Source organism: Talpa occidentalis, unplaced genomic scaffold (genome assembly GCF_014898055.3).
Source record: "Talpa occidentalis isolate TD23 unplaced genomic scaffold, MPIMG_talOcc4v2.1 talOcc4.6, whole genome shotgun sequence".
Classification (NCBI taxonomy): Eukaryota; Metazoa; Chordata; class Mammalia; order Eulipotyphla; family Talpidae; genus Talpa; species Talpa occidentalis.
The window spans coordinates 27,056,501-27,082,473 of NW_023604972.1; the positions used below are offsets into that span (position 1 = coordinate 27,056,501).

The 25,973-nt window shown below is 37.2% G+C and overlaps 1 protein-coding gene and 1 long non-coding RNA gene across 2 annotated transcripts in view; one reads left to right on the forward strand and one right to left on the reverse strand.

The window, feature by feature from the left end:
• The window catches only part of LOC129144719 (uncharacterized), a 36,841-nt gene extending 18,006 nt beyond the window's left edge, over window positions 1-18,835 (reverse strand). Inside the window, exons 1-2 of the long non-coding RNA XR_008549196.1 lie at window positions 18,744-18,835; window positions 4,767-4,954 (exon numbers count right to left, since the gene is read on the reverse strand). This is a non-coding gene — a long non-coding RNA (uncharacterized LOC129144719). The remainder of the gene's footprint in view (window positions 1-4,766; window positions 4,955-18,743) is intronic.
• GABRB1 (gamma-aminobutyric acid type A receptor subunit beta1) overlaps window positions 1-25,973 on the forward strand; it is a 304,528-nt gene that overhangs the window by 229,267 nt on the left and 49,288 nt on the right. The window lies entirely within an intron of this gene.

Consider the following 25,973-nt stretch of genomic DNA (forward strand, 5'->3'; position numbering starts at 1 on the left):
TAGTTCATCCATAAAAGCAATCCAAAATACCCACTGAGTCATCAGATGTCTTTTCTTGATTCATTGCCATGTTCTTGGAAAATTATCACAATAACCCACAACATTTCTATAGCACTTTGTACTTATTGAAAGGTATTCTCCAGTGCATTTGTTTAACATTCTGTACTTATAACTCTTTAGTGTTGTCTTTTTTTACTTTTTTGTGGTATAATTAAGATATAACATAACACTATATTAGTTTCAGGTGTATAACATAATGACTGATATTTGTATACATTTGAAGTGTTCACCACAATACTGCTCTCTTGTTTGATTCTCACAAAATACCTGCAGGTATAGGCAGATAAGTTTTCTCTGTTATTAGTGAAAAATTGAGAAAAGAAAAACAATAAATTGTTTATTTTATAATGACCAATGTTGAACTTGAAAATACATCTTAACTCTCCTTGTACAGCATCACATTCCTTTTCTACTTAAAGAACTGGAATCAACACTTGTTATATGTGCAATTATAGAATAAAGAAGGCCCTCACCTTCTAAATCATTTTTATTGCCCACTTGAAATTGTTGTTCCAACTTAAATTCTGAACCAAAGTATCTGAAAGTATCCTCTTCTCTGATTAATGGAGAACTGAGCAAATTTGCATTGGACGAGCTCCTTCTTTTCATGAATCTCCCCTGTGATAAGTAGGTCACCTACTCACATTCACTTAAATGAGTAGTTTATTAAATCAGACCTGTGTTAAAATATCTGTATCTGGCAAAAGTCCTTTTAGGGAACACAAGCAGTTAGGATGGAATCAGCGTCAGAGGACACTGACGATTATAGATGAGGAGAGTGAAATCCTGTGAGGCATAATGACATTGAAGTTAAAAACACACTGCTATTTACCTAGAAGCAGGCCTGTGTGTAGAAGTTCAATTTAAAGATTCAATATGTAGGAGAATATAAAATTTAAGTATATTTTCTGCTTTAAAATTAAGTTGTGGATACATAAAGATGTGAGGCACCTCACCCAAAAACATTTTCAATGCAAAAAGTTAAAGTAGGCAGTTGTGGTGACCAGAGCAAAGGGGAACTATGTAGATAAATATCACAATGCCAGACTGATTATTAGGATTGGACACACTTTTGAAAGAAATAGACCCCAGATTTATCACAGTTTTCTAATGCCCAAAATGAAGTAAACACAATTTGTGAGAATCCAGTTGTCCACAAAACAAAACCTAATTTGCTATTCAGTAGTATTTCTCCACTAGATATCCAGAAAAGGGACCCTTAGTTTCATCCAATTCTTTCTTACAAAGTGCTTCAATGCAGTCCATTGGCATAACATCAAAGTACAATCTCGTAAAACAGTTCTATTAGATCCAAAACTATATTGCTGAAGTATCCAGTGACCTTGCAGTCTGATTTGATTCAAAGGCATCATTTAAGGTATGCAAAGTAATAGATCAATTACTTAACCCTCAAGTATTTCTTACAAAACTTATTTATGGTGATATGGACAGCAAGGAGCACAACATGTTATTATTTGGCAAGAGCTTATCGTGTGCATAGTCTGTCATGGTGGTTGATGGCTGCTCCACAAGCGTGGATCATCAACCATGCAGAGATGTGTCATTAAGGGCATCTGTGGGGATGTAGGAGCCTAATTCAGTCATGTGTGCTATTTTTGTACAGGACTGAACAGAGTCAAAATCATACCCACTCAACTTAAACAAACAAACAAAAAAAGCCTGTTCTGAGTCAAGAGCAAAACAGCATGAGATCAGGGGTTAGAGAACTTAGGAGAGGCTTCCTATAGGATATTAACAGATCGAGAAGAAAAGTGAGGATATTTTAAACTAGGAGAAAATCACATGACCACATTGGTGGGGAAGGAAGTGGCAGATAGGAAATAAATTGGTTGGTCTGCCATTAAAGTTTGAGACCTTAAGATGTAGCAGAAATAGAGCAAATTTAACAGAACTTAGTTTAATCCTTTTTATGCAAACATTGCCAGTAGAAAATTTTTTAATTTAATATGACAGCACTGGTTTGATAGGATTTCAAGCCAATGAATTCAGTAAGTGAATTTGTTTTGATGACCTTTGCTAATTTGCTGAATGCCATAAAAATCTCCTGCAGACATTCTAACAGTTCCAAAGCTAAAAATAATGACCTCACTGAAGATTCTGTTGGCTGTTCTGATTCAGAGAATGGTTGAGAATGACTGATGGACTCTGGTTCCAAAACGAGTCTCTGAAACTTGCACCCTGGTATGTCTTGTAGAGCAGAAAATGATGTCTCTAGTTTTTACAAAGCACACCCAGGGTCAGAGGGAGCAGTGGAGAAAGATGATTGTCTCTATTAAAAATAAAAGTTGTAATTACAGTAACAGTCAATTTTTGACCTCTGTGCCAGGTTTTGTGCTTGACATACAATGTATTTCATATTATCCTCAAACTTCTCTGTGAAGGAATCATCACTAACCTCTAAACGTGGTAACAAAGACTCAGAAAGGTTTAGTAACTTGCTTAAAGTTGCACAGCTACTTAATGCCAAAGACTTTGAACCCAGGTCTTTTTGAATCAAAAACTAGTATTATTAACCTTTACATAGTATAGATTTTCAGCCTTTGAAGAGGCTGTTGCTTTAGATTTACACCACTAGTGCCCTTTAGTTGACAGCGTAAAGCACAATAAAGAAAAACATTTCCTAGAAGAATCATGGGATTTGAAGGTTAACAGGGGATCTGTGAGATTATTAATCCAATCCTCTCTTTCTGGATATGAGATACCAAAAGGTCATGCCAAATGTGAGCAACACATAGGGCTGCAGCTGCTTCATGGATGGGCTCTAGGACCATTCAACTGGCAATAACGTTGCTCCTTAATACTGCCCTCTGCTGTCTTCTCAAGGGCATGTCAACAATTATTTGAGAAAAGAGCTGAGCTTGGGCATAAAAGAAACCTGAACAAGGTTGCCATAGTCAGTCAGATAACAGCATGGTGTTAAATGGTTTGAGTACTAGATGCTTGGTTTCTGCTTTTTTTTTTTTTTTTGCTTTTGATTTGCATTTTTCTGATGAGAAGTAGCTTCTACTTTTTAATGAAAATATCCTGAGGACTCAAAGAATATTAAAAGGTGAATGTTTGTAATTTGGTAAGGAAAAAAAAAGGATAGAGTCTATGTATCTAGATTAAAATTGAAGTTACCAGGCCTCCCCTGGTGGCGCAGCAGTTTAGCGCTAGACTGAGAAGCTGCCCGCAGCCTCTGCAGCGCTGGTTCAATCCCTGACCGCTGGCAAGGGTCCCACATGGCATGGCAGACCTCTCTTGCTGCACCCGCTGCTCCCCTCAGCAGTGTATTTCGTCAGTCTGCCTGTTCCATTCCCCGCTCTGGCTCTGGTGAATTCTCTCACCCTCCCGTGCTTCTGACTGTACCCAGTGCTTGTAAAAAATAAATAAATAAATCTTTTAAAAAAATATTTAAGTTACCGCTCTGTTTTCAATTCACCATCTCTTTGAATTCAGAAAATGAACAAGATTACAACTGCTAATTTTTATGAGTGGTTTGAAAATTTCTTGAAGTCTTCTTGTGTGTTAGTGGGAAATCTCCCCCACATTATTGCCAACCAGGATTCTCATGAGTGAAACCACCCATGAACATAGTGTGTGTCTTATTTTGGAGATTTTGTTTATTTCTTCAGAGTAGTGAGGGCTGAATGAGGAGAAAGAATAGGAGGCTCAGAGATCTTTCCTGGCAAACTTATAGGTTCAGTTTCTCTCTGATATTTTTTAATTAAACAAAAACTACTGAAAATATATACAAATGTAATAATGAGGTCTATCAAAATTCTTTCCACTTCAGTATTTCTGTGACAGTGAGGTCAAGATGTGTTTCAGGAGAAATCATGCTCCGTGATTTCCATCACAAGTAAAAACATAATTTAATTATTACAAACTTTACTTAGTTTTAAGATTTTTTTTTATTTATACAAGAACTGGGGTACAGGCCAGAGACATGGGAGGGTGAGAAAATTCATCAGAGACAGAGTGGGGGGCCAAACAGGTTGACTGAATGGAATACACCAATGAGGGGAGCAGCAGGTGAGACAGGAGAGGTCTGCTGCGCCATGTGGGTATCTCCCTGGCCGGCCAAGGAATCAAATCCGCACTGCAGAGGCTGCGGACAGCCTCACAGCACTGCTGTCAACCTGCTGTGCCACCAGGGAGCCCTTTTGGAAATATTCTTGATATAAATATCTTGAATTTGTCTTCTAATCTAGAAAATAAAATTCCCTTTCCTGCTTTGATAGATGAAAAGGTTTAGGAGAATTACACCAGTTCCACTAATCACCTCTGCTTCCTTGGTGTATTGTGAGAATAATACTTATTTTGAATATCATTACAACTTGTGTAAGCCTTATACATACAGTAGGCATTCATTTCCAATTTTTATCAGTAATACATATATTAGTTTAAAATTGAATAGTTTCCATGTACCTTAATAAAAACAGCAGTCTCCTTGAGACAACCTGCTGGAGTCTGTCTCCACCAGGAAACTTCTCCACTGACATTGTCTGGAAATTGGGTTCCCAATGCCAGAATTCTAAGACTCAGAAGAAGTATCATGTGACAGTTGTTGGAATGGATGGGACAATCAGTGTAAATGAGGAGGCACAGAACCTAGAGACCACACTGGTCTGGAGAAAATGAGACAGTCTCCTATACCATAGGAAGTTCCAAAATCAAGGAGTCCGGAGAACCAGTCCACATACCTACAAGAGATTCCTGAAGTGCTCTGCCTTGCTACCTGCTTGCCAGTTGTTCCTGGGGATCTGAGCAGTCTGGTCTGCTGTGGTCCAGGAGCACAGGCCTTCAACCAGGAAAAGGACAAGGTTCCAGGGAAAAGACAAAGCCCAGGGCCAACCATCAATCTACAGCATACAGTGAGGGAGTTGGAGACCTGGAGGGAGACATGGGAGAGTGGGGTGGTAGTATGTGGGTGGATAATTGGTAGGAGGACCTCAACTAGGGGAAACAATAACTATACAAAGATGACCAACAATGTAAGAAAATTAAAATTTAAAAAACTATCTCAAGTCCCCCTTTATATCCACCTCCCTCATCTCCATTAGCCAAAAGTAGTTGATTTCAATTCTTCTTTTATTGTTATTTGCCTTCACACTTCTCAAAACAACATCACTTGTACTGTTACTTCTTGGTTGCTAAGGTTTCTTCATTATATCTTTTTCATACATGTCCACATTCCTCACACACATTTCTTTCCCCTTTATTTCCCTAATATTAATATATCTAATGGTCCACCAGTATCCACTAGAATTGAAATATTTTCTTATAGTTTGGAAAAGAACTACTTTTCTGAAGTTCTAAGTGCCCCACCCTATTAGCCCAGCCACATCTCAAGAATCCCCAGATATTCTCCTCCCACAACCCAGCAAGGTGAAGTAACTAGTTGGCACAGCATTACCTATTATCCAGTATGTCTTAGTTTGTGGTCAATACCAGACCAGTTAGCAAATATCTAACATTAATTGTCTGGTTATTACAATTGTTGGTATACCCATATTCAATGTTGCCTATATTATAAGTCTGAATCTTCATCATAGCTGAGTCATTTAGTATCTAGAAAATGACTAAATTCACTTTCCTGTGCTCTTTGCCTTTTCGCCATTATGAAGCCATCCACAAACTTTTGTCCTATGTGTACATCGCTTCTTGAATGTACAGGTGATCTATCAAAGTAATCTTCCGATGGACATCTAGTACAGGACTCTGTGTTCTTTTGTTCCCATCAGAAGTAATTGCTCTCCAGACCTGCTGGCACTAGTGTCATTTTAGGATCTCCTTCCCCATCATCCTAGATATTTTAATCTCTTTTATATGGGAGCCTCCGCTTCTGACCTGAATTCCATATTTTCTCCTTCCTTAATTTACATATTGGGGGAGTTTTCCACAGTAAGCTTCTTGAAAGTGATTGAGGGAAGATTTTTGAAACCTTGTATGTCCAACAATCTCTTATTCTCTCATACCACTGAGTGAATTTTTATGTATGTAGTTCCTATGTAAGAAATCAACATCTCTTGCATATCGGAAGGTAATGTCATTTTTCTTCTAGATCCTGATAATGACTTGAAAAGTTCAAAGCTATTCTGATTCTTGAACCTTTTTAAAGATTTTTTCCCTGCCAACATTTTAGCATCTTCTCTTTATTCCCAAAGTCTAAGTTTCATAAGGATTAGCCATATTATGAACTTTTTAATCAAGTTTCAGGTAGGACTTTCGATCTTGAACACTTAGAATGTTGTATGGAATCATAAGTGTCTTAGTCTATTCAGGTTGCTTTAGCAAAATCTCATTCATTGGACAGCTTATAAACTACTTCTCACAGCTCTAGATGCTGGAAAGTCCATGATCAAGGTGCTAGTAGTGTTAGTGTCTCCTAAGGGCCATCTCTGATTCAAAGATGATCATCTTTTCACTGTATGGCTTTATAGCAGAAGTCACAAGGGATATCTTTAAGGTCTCTTTTGTAAGAGTGTTATGTTAATCCCTTTGGTAAGAACTCGGCTCTCATGGCCTTATCACCCCCAAAGACTCCTTCTCTTAAACCATCACATTGACATCAGAATTTCAATATATGAATTTTGGTTGCTCACAACAGTCACCCTACAGCAATATAGCATGTAACATTTTCTGATTGACTTCTTTTATTTAGGCAGTATTTATTAAGGTATTACCAGGTCTTTTCATGGCTTACTAGCTCATTTCTTTTTAGCACTGAATAATGTTCCATTATGGATATACACAATTTATTTGCCTATTTAAGGACATCTTCATTTCTTCCATGTTTTGACCATTATGAACAAAGCTGCTATAAACATTTGTACAGATTTTTGTTTGGATAAGCATTTTTGACTCATTTGGGTATATCAAGGAGCACTATTTCTGGATAGGATGGTACAAATATGTTTAGTTTTATGAGAAACTGCCAAACATTCTTCCAAAGTGACTGTACCATTTTGCCCTCCTACTAGCAATGAATGAGAATTCCTGTTACTCTGCCACTTTTCAGTGTTTTGGATTTTAATTTGCGGTTCCCTGATGAAATGTGACTTTGAGTATCTTTTCATACATCTATTTACCACCTGTGTAACTTTTTTGGTGAGATGTCTGCTTAAATCTTTCGCTTTTTTAAAATTAAGTTGTTAGTTTTCTTAGTGTTGAGTTTTAAGGGGGTTTTGTGTATTTTGGCTTTCTCAGATATGTGTTTCATACCACTTTATTTTTAAATTGTTTTAATACTGATCCATTTACATAGTTAAAAATAAAAACAAAATTAAACCATAAATATCAAGAGGTCTCACCCATCCATTGCCCTCCAAATTCACCCTATTCTTCACCATTTTTATTAGTTCCTGGTTTATGCTTCTGAAAGCATATAAAATACAAGCAAAAACAGACTTTATTTGTTTTTCCAATTTGTCAATAAAAGTGATATTCTGTATGCATAGTTCTGCACCTTGCATTTTCACTTAAAAGTGTCTTTGTTATTAGTGTTATTGTTTACTTAACAATATAGCTTGGGCATTTCTCCATACCTTATAGAACTCTTCCTATTTATATATTCATATATAAAACTGTATTATGTGGATGTACCACAGTTGAGTTAAATTACCTGTTGCTGGACACTTGCCACCTTTAATTTCAAAGGTACCTGGAACTTCCAATTGCTGATATTTTCTAAGGAGCCATAATGAAAATTATGTTCTTCTTAGATTCCCCCCATTGCTTTAGATTCTGATTTTCTTAAAAATCCTAGGACAGTTTCTACTTGTCCATCTGATTTCTGACTTCTAGAGTTTCTCTTTTTCAGTACTTGTTATTATAACAGTATCATCTTCAAACTCAGAGAACACTTCTTTAGTGTCCGTATGTCTGAAAGTTCACTCTCATGTTGTACACTTCCACTGTATTTTTCCAGACTTATCATATCCTTTCAGTAGGAAGAGACTGAGTTTCCACAAATAAAAATAATCTTAAAAATAGATGGTAGGGGATAAAATTGTTTACTTTTAGAAAGTCTAAAGCAGAGAAATAGTATGGTCTAAAGATTTTCTGAGGTCATTCAGCAAAGCAATAAATTGCTTTCTATGGCTTTTGCCTCCCTATCTGTGGCTGTAACTATTATAGTACCATTTCTGTCCCTGGATTTCAGCTCACTAGACCTAATTACTGTTTTCCTAATTTATAGAAATTGTTAGCACCATTAGTGCAGATACATCAAGGGCCCTGAGGGAGCAGTAATTCTCCTGCTGTACACTTAAATTGATCTAGTCATTTGGTTCATCAACTGTGTGAGTCACAAGGTGGATGTCTCTTCAGAGGCTCGAGAGCAGTGGTTGGGTTTGGGCCCTGCAGTCAGACAGACGTCACAGCTATTCCACTTTCTAGTTATGTCACCTTAAGCAAGTTACTTAACCCTTATAAATTTGTATTCCCTTATCTATATAATGTACACTTCATAGATTTGCTATTAGGATTAAATGCATGTAAAGCAATAGAACAGGGTCTGGTATACAACATACAATGAATGTGGCTATTAGTAATTGGTGCATAACACACTGCCAGGCACCTACTGGATATTCAATATATAATGGCAGAATGAATTAATTGAAAGGATGAATAACCATTTGTCTTTAATGAAGCAACTGAATTTGATTAAAGTTTGGCTCCCCAACTGCTCTATAACCTCTCTGAATAAAGAGATACTGTCTGTATAACTCCATATCCTTATTTCCAAACAAAGTGCCTAAAAATCATTGCAGAAATTGACCAATACTCATTCAATGCATCTACCAATAAAGGAATGAGCAAATAGACATAACTTTTCACATTAATTTTCCAAATGACAAATAAAATTGTTTTCAAAAAAATTGAGTATAATTAGTAGTTAAGAATGTCAGTATTTATAGGAATAGCCTCTGTTCCTCAAAATTTGGTCTCCACACAGACTCTTCCAAAGAGTAAACTTTAGGCAAAGAATTTTTTTAATCAAATGTTACTGATTTGTCACTCATTTACAAAATTATATAATTTGGGGAATACAACTTCACATCTCAACGTGTGCACTTGCTTCATTTGCCCTCTGCCAACACTCCATTGCCAACATACTATCACATTAACCCCTTATTCCTCTCCTTCCCTCTGGTAACCACCATATTTTTCACAGTCTGTAATTATTTTTGGTATGTTTTGTGACAGATTTCTTGACTGACCATGGCTAATCACTCCTCATTTAATCATGCCTGCCATGACCTCTCTAGTTACAATTGTACCATAGACAAAATAAGAAATGGGGAAATGCAGGATTTAGTAGTTGGAAAGTATCTGCCATAGGAAACTGGGTCTTTTGTGCTCATTGTTTGATGAGGGTACTGCTTGGATTTGGCAGGGGTAAGTGGGTCAGGAACCTTAATAAAAATGCCCTGGAAGACGTTGATCTAGTTATTTTTGTTTTAACTGTGTTCTTGATCCAGAAAACTTCCATCATGTAATGTTTATATGTTTTATGTCATGAAACCTAAAAAATGTCACTCAGATAGAAGAGCAACCACTCAAAATAATTGACATTTGTGGTTGTTCTATGGATAAATGTCTGATAAAATAAGATTTAAAATATTGCTTCATTGATCTTTTTGATACCCCTAAGTTCTGAGAAATGGTTTTAGTAAGTCTTGTATTTTGCCTAGGACCACGCTATATGACTTCTATTATGTCCAATTCTGCACAAACATCCATCAGAGGCTCTAATTTATTTTATACCTGTTTTAGAAATGTAGAGATGGAAGTCCTATATTCCAGTGGTCACTATGATGCCAGGCAGAAAGCCAAGATACAAACCCCAATCTTTCTGATTCCAAAATGTGTGTTTCTTATAATTTTCTCTCTTGCAATGAGATATTTTCCCTCAACAATCACAATGAAATTTTTTCACAGGCAATGAAATAATGTTAACCCATCATGTGACACCTTTCTTACCAAAAGTCCTCTACCAGCTGGACACACACAAAGAGGTTATGAAGTTTTAGAGTAAGAGTTTTGAGGTTATTACAGGCAGTCATGGTTGAGAAAGAAACAAGAGTGTATTAGAAAAGAATTGTATAAAGTAGAAGGGAAATGTTTCCGTGACTAGTCAGCTGCTTGTAAATGTCCATTCATAGATGTGGTGAATCGGTCACTTTTTGAATATCCAGCACTCCAATGTCTTATGTACTCAACATCTGGTAGCACAAAGCCTATCTTTCACTATCTAAACCAAAAATGGGGGGGGAAGGGAGTAGGATCAAAACAAGGGGGGTGGGAATTGTATGGGGACTATAACCAAGATGAAAATGCATATATTGTGCAAAAATTTAAAATGATGTAAAAAATACATAAAATTAAAAAAATAAAGAAAGAAAAAGAAACGAAAATGCCTGAAATTCACTTTCCTAGCACCCCTTGCCTCTGGGCATGAGATGGGGCTGGGTTCCACCATTCACTAACATTCCTTGTAAAAAATCAAATCAAAAGTTAGTGATATGAAGAAGAGAGGAGCGCAAAGGATCCATGATATATATAGAGATCGCAAGGAACTGACTTAGAAAATTGTTAAGGACTGGCAAATCTGAAATTTGTGGGGCCAACAGACCAGAGATCCAGAGAACTGATGCTACAAATCAAGTCCAGCAATAGTCTGGGGGCAGAACTTCCAGTGTCTGCAGGTGTCTATGTTTAAATTCCCTGTTTTTATAAGGACATTAGTCCTTTTGTATTAGAATTCACATTAATGACCTTGTTTTAACTTAATTACCTCTATAAAGACCCTTATTTCCAAATGTGCCCACAGTCAGAGTTGCTGGAGTGTTAGGACTCCAACACATGGATTTTAGAGAACACATAATTCAAGCCATTATAGCAGTAATTTCAGTGCAACATTTTGGAAAGTATTCTAATCTAAAAGGATTAGAGATCTTCTGTATGGTGATGATATAGCTATTGTTTTTTTGGGGGGGGTCTTCTCAGTCTTTAAAAGATCAGTCCTGACCATAAGTTCCATCAAAATAGTAACCATAGTGTGGTAACAGGCATCTGAGTAGGTATCATCCAATACCACTGAATCACATACAGTATTGTAAACCAATGAAACCAAGGAAAACAAAAATAGTAACCATAATATTGCTGGTAACTAAGGTCTCCTATGTCCTAATTAAATAGATTAGGATGATGATACACAGCTTCTTGGAAATTTTAGATTGTATTTTCCTCAAAAAGTACAAGAACGAGTTGCACTGCAGTTTCCAAATACCTAAACCCATTGGGAGAATCCGGTGGAATAAACTGCATTATGACGCAGTACAATGGCTACTCAAACTACTTTTCTTGCTCAAGGACTGATGAGTTGGCTTAATCTGGAAGCTCTTGCAAAGGTCTCCAACCTCGAGGGAGTAGGACAGCTTTGTGAGATCTGAAGTATACCTCTCAGCAATGAACAGTGATGGGAACATTTGTCATTTTTTTCATCGGGGGATTTGTTTTTTAGTGGTTGCAAGTGAAGTCAGTGTTTGGAACAGCCACATTCACTCTTCCATCAGTTATTTAATAGCAGCAGAACCATCTTGCATTTGTAGAGCACTTGCACATATATTTGTAGAGTGCTTGCACATACATTAGTTCATTTTATCTAAATGGTCCTTGATTGGCCTAAAAGTTAAATCAGCTCCCAATGTGCCTAACAATCTTAAAGAGCACTTTATGAGCTGAAAAAAATATGACCCAAAATGAGGAATTGCTCTGAAATCATTCTGTAAAATCAAGGCACCATTATTATACAAATTCATAAATAGTGAATACTGAGTTAAACCCTTAAGGGAATTGTGGGGATTCGCCAAAGATATTTCAACCCCTTGCTGTTTAGTTTGTTTTTAACACCATTTTCTGTAGGGCTAGCTTTTAAGTCCAATTTTACCTTATTAAAATTTTCAGACAAAAATATAACTTTCTTCTCATCCTGCTTTTCTGTTAATAGTAAAAAACCTACATATTCTCTTTCAAGAAAAACTACAAGTACTTTGTAGTCAAAAGATCTTACATTGAAAATAGTTGCCACAATTAAGTAGAGCCTGAATCTTTTTACCTACACAAAGCAGAGGGTGATTTCTTATATAAACAAAATAATCATCTGTGATTGTGTCTGTGTGCCTTCTGTATCAGACATGAAGTAAAAATGATTTTCTGTTTTATTTCACTCTGGGAAACTGTTACATTGACCAACATTGGTGTGGGGTGGGAGGGAATCACCTAATTTGTCTAAATATAATCACACAATGTACAACAAAGGCATTGACTTTTCACTCTCTGCAGGAAAGCTTTTTTTTAAAAAAGTGAACAGATTAGCAAAAGCTTGAGAATCCTCTTGTTATTCTGCTGGTGGAGTCTGTAGCTATGGAGCCATCTGTGATGTGGGATAAGGAAGATCTTTTTTTTTTTTTTCCTGGAACATGAAGAGTACGAGAGAGTAGAAAATTATTTTTAGAATTTAGAACCAAAGAAATAACCTTATTCTTGACCACATGGGTCTTTTTTTAAATGATTGATTACATTTGGGATGGGATTCTGTTTATTTAGCATTAGAAAATAAAAATGAAATCCAAGTTCCTAAAATGTGTAAGGAGATAGCTAATTTCATGGAACAAGTATGAAAGGCCCTGCTTGTGTTGATAATAAAATGTGCCTCTAATCCTGGCTTCTAATTATGGTGCTCAGCCATGTTTCCATTGAGGTGGGAGTGCAGATAAAACCTTGCTTCAGAGATACTTTCTGCTATTGATTTGATTATACAGCTCTATGGAGCAAATCATAATGCCTTTAAAGTTAGTCCCACAAATAGCATCTCTCCAATTTTAATATAAAATGTCTGTCATTACAGTGGGGAATCTACTGTACTTCTTTAGAAACTGAATCTGAATAATCAGAACTATTCTTCAAATAGCATGTGTTATTATATGCAAAGTAAAATAGAGAATTGAGTCAAGAATCTGTACAATTAAGACCCAAAACTCACTTTCACAAGAAGCACTCTGGCAATTCAAGCTGTGATAGATAGGAAAGAGTAAAAATACCAGCTTTTATTGAGTGCTTCCTATGTACCAGACATTGCTTGAAATGCTTTGTGCAAGTTAATTCATGTATTTCTTAGAGCAGTCATTTGGGAATAATAATTATTATTATTTCTATTTTACAAATCAGAAAATGAAATCATAGAAATGTTAAGTGACTTGACAAAGACCAGACAGGTCATGAATAGAGGAGTCAGAATTCAAAACTAATTAACTTGGGTCCAAAGTCCTGTAACAGTAATCACTATACAATGTGAACACTTGGAAAGCTAGTAGCAAGAAGGGAGTATGGTATATTACATGATTCACTGAGTCTGTGAGATGAAAATAAAATGAGGTCATGAGACCTCCAATGACTTAGGGGCACCTTAATTTAAAATAATTTTCTCCTTGAAAGTTTTTGGAAACATGCCTAAGGAACTATTTTATGGACTGATAGTAAACCAGCCAAATGGATGAGGGAAAAAAATCCATATTTAGATAAATCTTGCAGCATATGCAAAGGACCTGTGGCAAGAAGAAACATGGGTGTTTGAGGAACTGAAATTGAAGCCAGAGTGCCTAGAGGCAGAGTGAGGGAACACTGAAGATGAGGTTGGAGAAGAGAAAACATTCTACCCAGGGCTCTGTGAGGTGAGTTAAAGGTCTTGGTTGGTTTTTATCCTAAGAAAAATGGGAATGTAGGCAGGGGGGTTAACATGAGAATATGTGCACTTTGAAGTCAATGACCAGGCTGCCACTCTGGAAAATAGTTTGTTTGAAGAGGTACAGAGTGGAAGAAATAGACAAGTTTAGAAAAGAACATCAGCAAAAATTGATGAACTCAATGGAGATAGAGAAAACTGATTCCAGAAATGTCCAAGTGTTAGAATATTTTTAATGATGACAGGCTAGATAGTGGAGAAAAGGAAGAATATGTCAAAAATGACTCATATTTCTTACTAGTGAAACTGGATAATAGGTTTAGATTAGAAGATCAAGAGGTCATATTGAAGAACTTTAGATGTTTTCAGTCATGAACTGAAGTTGTCAGGTTCACAGTGATATTATAGATCTGGAGCTAAGAGGAGAGATCTAGGCTGGGCATACATATTTGGAGGTCATCAAGATAGACAGAGCTGTGAAAGCCAATGTTATGGATAAATCACTCAGGGAGAAAATATAAAATGAATAAGAAGAGAGGAAGGTCTAGGAAACAGCCTTGGAAAAAGGTAAGTGTGCAAAGAACTTTAAGATGAAACTTCCAAATAATTAGGAGCATGACCCAGAGAAATTGTGTCAGGGAAGTCATGGATTAGAATTTCAAGGAAAGCAGGACACCAGGGTCAAAGGCTGCTGAGAGGCATCGAAAATGAGCCCTGAAAAACCAAACACAGAAAAATGAGGTGCATGGCTGTACTAGCATAAGTTGGGGGTGATGGGACCAGAAATCAGATTGGAGTATTATAAGTGGGTAGAAATGCGGGAGCTAAGAAATCTGGCTCTGAAGTGGGGAAAAGCATTAAAGTGCAGCAAGAGAGAGATAATGGAATGAAGGAAATGACCTCAGCCATTAAATTTAAATCCCTAATAACAATATCTTGGAATCTGCCCTTATTTCTAGACTACGGATCATACATGAAATAGTAATATTAAGCTCTTTCAAAAGAATAAGTAATTTATAACTGATCATAAATTTTTATACAGTCTTAGGAGACTTCTTTTTCTTTCACACAGTGATCCATTAACCTGGCCATGATTTTGACTACAAGGAAATGATATCCATCCAGATACTCAGAGGATAGAACAGGGTACATAAAGAAGTTAAGTTAATGTAAATCTACTGTGTGGGTAGTAAAAAGCAGCAGCTTTCCCTTATTAAAAAGTCCTCAGGCATCAACTATTCATCATCAATTTTTATTAAATATGCACTAAGCACGCACTGCATATTATTGTGTTAGATGTTGAGAATATAAAGGTAAATAAGACATAATCCCCAATCTCAAGATACTCATCCAATAACAGAAAAGGAATACACCGTGCATTTATTAAGCAGATACCACTAGTACCTTCTATAATACAATAAAAAGTTATGCACAAAATGATATGTAGAAGGGATGCACTGAAAGACTAAAGAGGATATTGTCTCAGTATGTGTGTGTGTGTGTGTGAGAGAGAGAGAGACAGAAAGAGAGAGAGAGACAGAAAGAGAGAGAGAGAGAGAGCAAGAGAGCCTGCATTTTGCATGTTCCCATGGAAGTCAATCATGGAATATTTCATGGAGAGGGAAACCCTGAACTGAGTATTAAATGATATGAAGTTATATTTATTGAGCAATTATAATCTGCCAGGTAAATTGATAAGCACAGCATATCTTCATCAGCCTATTAGAACCATTTTTTTCAGCTTTTTTTTTCTGAATTATTTTTTTGAGGTATAGTTGGTTTATATCATTGTATATGTTTAGGTTCAAATCTCTACAAATGTATGTTTTCACGCCACGTCCACCAACAAAGCCCCAATAATCCTCCAGCATGCTCCATTGGCCCCCTCCATTTCCCACTCCTACCCTACCACCCTCCCCTTCTGTTATCTCAGGTTTGTAGTCAGTTGTCAGAGGTTGGCTTTTGGATTGGTTTTGACTCATCCTTTGTCTTGTTTCTCTATATTCCACATACTAGTGAAGCCATCTGGTACATGTCTTTTTTCCTTCTGACTCATTTCACTTAGCATTCTCATGTCCAGCTCCATCCATGTTGTTGAAAATGACAAGAGTTCACCTTTTTTATATGTATATAAACATATGTGTTTATATACATATATGATATATATATACATACACATCACATTTTTCTGATCTACTCCTCTGTCCTTGAGCACTTAGGATGTTTCTGTAACTTGCCTATTCAGAATAGGAGTATATATATCCCTTAGAATTAATGTTTTTGCATTTTGGGGGTAGATACCTAGCAGTGGAATTGCTGGATCATATATAGATCTATCTTTAACATTTTGAGAAACCTCCAAACAGTTTTCCATATGGCCTGGACCAGTCTACATTCCCACCAACAAATGTACAAGTGTTTTTCCCCACATCCTCACCAACGCTGTTGATTCTGGCCTTCGTGATATTGGCCGTTCTCACATGAGTGAGCTGGCCTCTCATTTTGGTTTTGGTTTGCATTTCCCTGATGATAAGTAATGATGAGCATTGTTTCATGTTGGTCGCCTGTATTACTTCTTTGGAGAAGTGTCTATTTAGTTCTTCTGCCCCTTTTTTATTGGGTTAATCAAAAAAATTTTTGTTATGTTGAATGAGTTTTTTTATGTATTTTGGATATCAGCCTTTTGTCAGATGTACAATGTGCAAATATTTTCTCCCATTCAACTGGGTGTCTTCTTGCTTTTCTTGTATCAATAGTTTCTTTCATTGTGCAGAACCTTTTTAATTTTTATGTAATCCCATCTGTTTATATTTGCTTTTACTTCTCATGCTATTGGAGGTGAATCCCCAAAGACATCTCTGAAGTTGGTGTCATCGAGCATTTTGTCCATTTTTTCTCCAATATATTTTATAGTGTCTTCAATCCATTTTGAGTTAATTTTTGTGTGAGGTAAGAGATGGTTATATAGTTTCATTCTTTTGTATATGGCAAAAGAATTCCAGAATGAAGGTTTTTTTTTTTCTTTATTGATGTCACATTGGTTTACAACACTGTATGTGATACAAAGGCATAGGATTGCACCTCCTCAGATGCGAGTCACCACATCACACCCATTACCAAGGCACCTTCCACCTCCACCAGTCAATTTTTCCCCATCTCATAGTTTCAATTCTATAGTCAGACTTCAAAGGTTTGTTGTTGGTTTGGTTTTGTCTGACCCTTTGATTTGTTTCTCTGTATTCCACATATAAGTCAAACCATCCAGTATACGCATGCCTATGTTCATTGTTGCTCTATTTAGAATAGCCACATTATGAAAACAAGCTAAGTGGGTGATAAATATATATATATGTGTAGACATACACACACACAATAGAATACTACTCGGCTATTTTTTTAAAAATGATGAACTTTTGGCATTTGTGACAGCATGGAGAAAACTGGAGGGGATAATGCTAAGTGAAATAAGTCAGACAGAATGAAGATTTTAATTTTTTTTGAAGATTTTAATTTTAAGGAGATTATCTTTCAATCAACTATTAGGTCATTAAATAGATAGAAGAAAAGTAACTGTAGAGAAAGATAAGGGAGGAAGAAGCCACCAAGCTCCTTAATTTATTTTATGAGTTCCTTCCTGTTGTCAAGTTTCTTGCCTTCTTATAATAATAGATAAATTACAATAACAGAACAGGAAAGGAAGAGGGAAGGAGAGAAGTGGAAGAAAGAGCAATAAAGTTATATAAAATGATTTTTAAAAAAAAGCTGAAATGAGTGAGATTTTAAAAACCAAACCATGAACACTGGAAGAATATAAGATTAAAGGTAGAACTAAAAAAAAAAATAAAAAACAGAAAAGGACTAGTACCCGTGAGATAAAAAGCTGGGAGCATGAAAGTCAGAGGGATGAAATACAAAAACTAAAACAAGAAATCCACATTAAAAGCAATACCAAGTTGACCACGAATTTCTTTTAAAAACTGTTCAAAAATTGTTTTCTTCTAAAAATAGAATAGACAAAAAGGAATTTGAAATAGAAAGTAAAGACAAGGGAAAAGCAAAAATCCTAAAGAATTAAGCAGAACAAGCTAAAATAGAAATAAAGGGAAATTAAGTAATCAATGCATACCATGGCAACAAGAAACTCTCAAATAATGAGATGCTGATTTGTACCTCAGAGTATGTTCTTACTGTAATAAAGAAACAAAACAATAGACCAAAGAAGAGAAAGAGATGAACTCCTGGTAAACCACATTCATTAAAAATGTATCCTGGCTTCCTGTCCATTTTACCATCTCTCCAGTCTTCTTCTGAAAACCAATTTTTCTCTCATCCTCAGCTCAGCCTTCACTACTGCTTACAATAAGAAACAGTTGTAGTCTTGGCAAATTAGGCATTTAACCCCTAGGTAAATTGTAAGAGATACAGAGTCTATTTTGGTTTTTTGTTCATTTGTCCTTTCAATATCCTGCCTTTGAATCTGTGACAACCAAATGCCACTTAGTTTGAATTGGTTTAATTCTACCACGGACAGGATAACTTTCATTTTTAAAGGAGTTCCACTGAAGAGATATTTTGGATAGAAATTGTTTCTGGCCCCCCTGGGTTTTAGTGAATAGCACCACCAGGACGATGGACATTAAATGTCTCCCTTTCGCTGCTACTGCCCCACCACCTCCACCACCTCCCCACTCGGCTTGTGTCCTGGGAGGTTGACTTTCAGGGACTCTGTCCAGGGGCAGCTTTCCCTCAGCCTTTCGGTTGACATTCTCATTGGGAGGCATGGACAGAATGGCAGAGAGGGAGAGGACAGTGAATTCAAGGCTTTTATTCCAGTGGTTCTGTCTCTGCTATGGATGGACTCCAGCCCTCTCCCCCGGCACAGCTCCCACCTGCCTGGCGGCCTTCTGTAGCTACTCCCTCTGATTCTGACCTTAGGTGATTTGCCCTCGTCCTGACTCTTGCATCCTAGGAGTGGTTGATAACTGGCTCCCTGACGGCCCTGGCCCTGAGATGCCTCGCCATCACATGTTGGTTTCCCTTAGCCTTGTCCTTGATGTCATAAGCACCCTTTTATTACTCCTCCACCTTGAGTGTTTCAACTGTGTCCCGCTGGGACCCTGACTGACACAGTATGCAAAAATATTTTGTGGGCAAATTTAACTTGGGCATTCTTCATCCTAACATTCAATGCCTGCATCTACCCATGGGCTGTCTACAGGTCCCCATTCCGACATGCTTCCACAGCTCATAATGCCATTGCATCACCCAGAATGTGTCTCCTTCTCCATCCAAACTTATTTTATCTTGAGCCATTTTTCCCCAAAGGCCAGATCTCTTCAGTGTGCATGTGGGTGAATCCTCATACCTAATCTATGCCAGAAAATGAATTGTCTCTTATTCAGGTAACAGAATGTGATCCTCAAATTATAGGATAGGCATGAATTTATTATTTAAGAAGTCTGAACTAGCATCTCTTCCAGTTTTATCTTCCACCATTTATTGTAAGCACTGCAACAGATTAATTTCTCTATAAAGACACTCTCATCATGCTCCCCACTGGTTTTAAAAGCCTGGATTGATTTTCATTGTCCATAGGATAAATTCAACCATTTAAGATTCACAATTTGTTCTGACTCCAAACTAAGTCTTTAGCTTTATCCACCACTACAGACAGACCTAGAATTACAGGAATAGTGTAAAGGGATGGGGGTTGGGGAGGGCAACACTTTCAAGATCCGCCCTCTTTACAAAAACATTTTCCCCTTTATTCTTCAGTGATGGAAGAAAGCATTATGTGACAAGGGTGAACATTTCTCTGAAATGGCATTTGTAATTTTCCTTCGACTTTAGTTTCTATCTTAATGAAAAGTTGCAAGGTTTACACTGTCATATATCAATAGGGCTGTGTCTTGTACTACACAATTTACCTGACTGATTTTATATGCTATCAAGTTTCCATTCCTATTGCTTTTTCAACTATTAAGACATAACTGAGATTTTGTGACATTTGGCTGTGGCATTGTAAGTGGGTTATAACTTGGGGTTACCAAGAAGTTATGCTTCCCAAACGCCATGCTGCATAAAGTCTTCCTTTAGCAAGATCTGGACATATATCTGTCATGTGCATTCTGATTCCAAGTCTCTTTATTCTCCTACCTGAGCTGTCTTTTATCCTCCTCTCTGCTCCCCAGATACTGCTGGGATGTACAATGCGTTAAATAACCAGTAAGCCATTATTATTGCCACCCGAACTCATTTTAAGCACTATTCTCTAGAGACTTTACTGTTTACCTGTTCATTTGTCATATGCTACTTTATAGCATGTAGCTTTTAATACAGGTCAAGTTTCCCTGATTAGACTGTAAACACTATGCCTTTAGAGCTACCTTGTCTAATTCCTCTATGCATCCCACATTAGCACAGCACCCCAGGAAGTGACAGAAAACAGAAGCTCAGTAAATAATTTATAGCTAAAGTCAAAGCTTCCTCTATCTACCAAAGACAGCTCTAAGGAGGCAGACCTCTCAACCTGACAGAAAGGGGATAACATCCCTGTACTTCTCTTATCTGCTCATGAGGCCTTAAACTGTCCCCCAAAGGAAAGAGTTGATAATTGACCTTCTATCTCAACAGTCAATGAATGCAGGAAACGTATAATCAAGCAAATGTTATGCTTTCCTAAAACTCCTTTCACTGGCTCTCCTTTCTAATAAGCCCTGTGCTGTGCCAATGGTCAGCTCTTTGTAGTTACTATCCTGTCTTCAGTCTTAATCTCCTCAGTATTTATCTTGTCATCTTGCCATGTATATCAGGTAGGAGGACGCAGACTAAGTCACCAGAACAAATAAACCCTGCAATTCACTGACTCAAATAAGACACTTTTTTCTTCCTTGAAAAACACTCCAGAGGTAGGTGGGTGGTCCAGGCTGAGGAAGTAACTCTGCTCCAAAAGAATGTCCAGAAACCCAGGTTCTTCTCATCTTTTGGCTATGCCATCCCCTAAGCTTTTACCCATGTGGTCAAAGCTGGCTGACCATATCTCCATTATAGCTCACAGAATCAGAGGAAAGGAAGTAGAGGGCAACCGATTTCTATCAAGTCCCTGTCATACCAGACAAGTCCCTCCTCTTAACTAGGACTCTAGTTTGTCCACTATGATTAGTATAGACATGGGGTCGCAGGCTGGGTTCTGGGAGTAGAGGCTCAAACCCAGTGTCGTACCACTACTACCACTCAAGAACCTGAAGCCCTTCTTTATAGACACCCAAAAAAATATCCTGTGCTCATAGCTCAATCTGAGTTTATGTATATATTAAATATTAGTTAATATATAAATAGCCTATAATTGAAAGATGTCAAGTACTGCCATGCTTCCTTTCTCTAGTTTCCTGGCACTTTGCTTAATTGGTATTATCAGTTCCCCAGCACCCATGGTCTCAGGCATAACAATTCAAGCCAGTGGTTCATCATCTGGGGCACTTTAGCACACTAGCAAACATTTGGTAATATTCAGAGACATTTGTCTTCAACATAATTGGAGAGGGGAAATGCCACTGGTATTCAGAGGGTAGAGACCAGGAATGTTGCTAAAGGTCCTACCATACACAGCAGAAAGCCTCCCCCTACCTATGACAAGAAATGTCTGGCACAAAATAGAATATTGGCAAGCCTGAGAAACACTATGAATAGGGTTCTGATTCCTCCCTGAAATTTACTGTGAGGCAGGCCAACTTCCAAATACAGTAAATTTTTCAAATGTTCTTATCAAAATAAACAGTCTCAGTAGTCTGTGACCACTAATATTATTTAAGTTGGTTTGCTTTTTTTTTTTTTGAGTGAAAGAAAGTGGTGTATTTTAGAGAATGCTAAAATTTGTTCTCGGTGCTAACAGAGTAAACATAGACAGTTTAGTGGGCACAGGACTGGGGACCAGGTTGATCATGTTCTGCAACTGACTAGTGGTCATCTTGAGCAAATCTTAGTCCTTCTGAACTTCAGCTTTCCTTTCTGGTAAAATGAAGGGTTGGACTCATTCAGTCACCAAATTATTCTTGGTGTGTCTAATTACTTGTTGCAATACTTAACTCTTACCTTCTCTATTTCTGTTTACATGTGCACATCCATGCACACACACTTTCATCTCTACAAGAGGTAATTTCTCAAATTAAGTTTATATTCCTCATATTTAAGCCAGTGGCACTTTGCAACAACAGTTATTAAGGCAAATAGGCAAATCTGTCCCTATTCTCATATAAATCTTTGCTCTAATTTCAAACTTACTATTCCTCAACTTAATAGGTGCACTTTGCCAAGTCTTAGTCTCTCTGGACCTTGGCTTCCACTTGGCAAACTAAATGTCCAAATTCCTTTCCAGCTCTGGTATATTCTGTCTACCCAGAACCTCTTTGGAACTAACTTTGAATCCTCCAAAATCTACATGCTGAGTGGTGTCATGAAAACATAGTAACACACACAGTGAAGACATTTATATCCCATTTATATATATATATATATATATATATATATATCCCATTTTCTAATCAATTCCTCTGTCCTTGGGCACTTAGGTTGATCAATAACATGGCTATTTTAAGTAAGGTTGCAGCCAACATAGGAGTACAAATATTCTTCAGAATTAGTTTTTTGTATTCTTTGGGTAGATAACTAGAACTAGGAGTGGAATTGTCTTTTTTAATTGCTGCCTATTCACTCTGTCAGCAAGTAAGGGATTCTTGCCCTGAGATGTGGGGATGACCAAACACACAACACCTGACATTGGATGGAAGACATCAACAGTAGTTTATTAGTCACATTGGGAAGGATACCATGTACCATGCAAGGCCCCCTGAGGGCTGCACTCAGGGACAGAGTGAACCATCAGAGGCTATGAGAGAGATGCTTTGTAGTTTCAAGAGGGAAAGGTGCTGCCTGGTTTCCTTAGAGAGGGGAAGTGGATATGATCGACTTAATTTCACAGACTGGCAGGGAACTGAAACCCATTACTCAGGGGTAAGCAGGAACTGTGCCTGGTCCCCATGATAAAGAGGATAACTTATATAGGGGAACCTTATCCACAGGAGCAGATCAAGGTCTTCCTGATTTCATTGGATGTCAAGGCAGCACATAATCTTGAACCTTAATTTTGTGTCTTACACAGCAATCTCCTGCAGCAAACATTATCAGCCTGGTCTAAGAGAATGGCCACAAGGTATATGAGTGACTCTGATTGAAGTAAACAGCACTGCAATAAGTGAATATCTTCCCTGAGCAGTGAATGTAAGATCTGTATCATTTAATGTTGCTGAAGCATAAATGGTGGTAAAGCAGGAGGTAGTAAGAAAAAAAAATTTGGACAGACAGACAGACAATGATCATGAAGAGCCTGCAGCCAGGGAAAGAGTTTAGACATATTTTGATGCTAAGAAGCATTCTTCTAAAAATAGTTAAGGGGTTAAAAATCGGAAGAAATAGCTATTTAAAACAAGCTATACTAATTTCTTTACCACATGATATTTTAATATCCTACTCAGGTGCAAATTTAAACCTCCAAGTCAGTGTGCATTACCGCACAATTTTCTTGAACCTAGAGACATTAGTCTTTTAGGAAAAAAAATTTTTCCAGAGCACCAATTAACTGTTCCAGGAAGCAAATTTTAAAAATTGCTGTTATAGGTAATGAGGGATCATTAAAAGATTCAAGCTAGGAGTGACATTGTCATATTCGTATTTTAAATTAAACACTCTGGTAGATGTGTAGATTAATTTAAAAGGATAAATCTTTGAGTATTTAGTGAATCCACCTAGGAGGCTGTGGAAGCAATCCAGGAAAGCAATCATGAATAGAAGTAAGATAATAGCAACAAGGAAAAGGGAAATTTGAAAGAAGTTTTTATGTATGAGATAAAGTTAATAGTAAGAGACCTATGCCATGCTAATGCCACAAACACACACCAAAATCCCAGTGACTTACCTCAACAAAGGTGTCTATGCTGTTTATACTAAAATGTCTACCATAAGTTATGCGGGCAGGAGTTCTGCTCCACAGACTCATTCAAGGACCCAGTCAATGAAGACTATATAATCTTATTGCAATGCCATCTGGAAACCAGAGCTTCTTGAGTTATTCATAAAGGGACAAGAGCATGGAAATTCAGGCACTGGCTTTGGCCTGAAGTAACATCCATTCCTTTTGATCATAATCGACTGATTAGTCCTGACAAATTGCCAGAGGCCTGGAAAATGTGATTTTCCATGTGCCAGGAATGGGAGGAAAACCAAATATTGGTAATGGTGAGTTAGAAAAAAGAAGGATGTTTACCTCAAGTGAATAGGCAAACGATGGTGTCATTAACTGGGAGTGTGAGCATGCCAGAAAAGGAGCACATACTTGGGAGATGAGATGATAACTTCTACTTTGAACATTTTAAATTTCATGTGGCAAAGAAATTTTCATCTGAGTAGGACAAGTAGAGTGGTGGAAATGATAAGTCTAAATCTCAAATATTAATTGTATCCTGGAAATAAAATTTAAGAATCTTTATCAATAGACAAAACCAGGTATGAAAGTACTATAAAGAAGAGTAAGATATTTTCTATGGAGAACCCAAGTGTTTGTTTTGAGAGAAAATTTCAAGAGGACAGGCTTCTGTTAGAGACAAAGAGATAACCCAGAAGTGTCATTTCAAAAAAATAAAAGGAGATGAGAATTACTGAAATAACACAATGAGTAACCACAAACACAACTAACAGATCAGGTATTACAGAAACTAAAAAAGGTCCAGTTGGTTTGACAATTAAGAACTGTTGATTTCAGGGCCTCCCTGGTGGCACAGCGGTTGAGAGCTGGGCCGCGAAGCTGCCCGCAGCCTCTGCAGCACTGGTTCAATCCCTGGCCACTGGTCCCACATGGCACGCAGACCCCTCCTGCCGCCCGCTGCTCCCCTCAGCAATGTACTTCGTCAGTCTGCCTGTTCTGCTCCCCGCTCTGGCTCTGGTGAATTCTCTCACCCTCCCGCACTTTTGACTGTACCCAATGCTTGTATAAATAAATACATAAATCTTTAAAAAAAAAAAAAGAACTTAATTTCATATATAAGTGAGATCATGCAAAATTTCATTTTCTGTGTGTGCCTTATTTTACTTAGCATAATATCCTCCAGATTCATTCATGTTGACACAAATGCAGGAGTTCCTTTTTTTTAAGGCTAATAATATCCTCATCTATATTCCATTATATATTTTTTTTTCTTTACATTTATCCATTCAATCATTGACATTCAGGTTGTTTCCATATCTAGACTATTATGAATAATGCTGCGATGAACAGAGAGGTGCAGATATCTCTGAAATACTGATAATTTTTTTTCTAATATGTACCCAGAAGTGAGATTGCTGGATCATAAGGTATTTCCATTTTAGTTTTTTAAGGAAACTACACACTATTTTCCATAATAGCTGCACCAGCTTATATTCCCACAACAGCACACTAGTGTTCCCTTTCCTGCACATGCTCTCCAGAACTCACTGTCTTTTATCATTTTTGATAGCAGCCATTCTGGCAGGTATGAAGTGATATCTCACTGTGGTTTTGATTTGCATTTTCCTGATGATTAGTGATGATGAGTGCCTTTTTCACGTATCTGTCAGCCATTTGCATCCTTTCTTTAGAGAAATGTCTATTCAAATCCTTTAACCATTTTTTAATGAGACTGTTTCTCTTTTTGCTCTTGAGTTATCTGAGTTATAGACCCTGGATATTAATCTCTTATCAGGCATGTGGTTTGCAATTGTGTCTCCCATTCTGTAGGTTGCTTTGCTGAGCATTTAAAATATTTCCTATCTTGGATGGTTGAAAATCAAATCAGGAATATATCTTTCTCTTTTTTTGAATTGGGGGGTGTAGGAAAAGAAACTATTGCAGAGAGAGGTTCATGAAGGAGTAGAGACTCCAGCCAGACCAATGTGATTTGAGCTTTAAGAGCAGTAAATTTGCTTGTTGATTTTGATTTTTACTTTATTATAATTAGTCTTTTTTCCTGGTCCCTTATTTAGGTTTTCTAAATTCTTGCTATGAGTGAGACCATACGATATTTTTCTTTTTCTTTCTGGCTTATTACGCTGAGCATGATCCCTTCCAGCTCCACCCATGTTGCTGCAAATT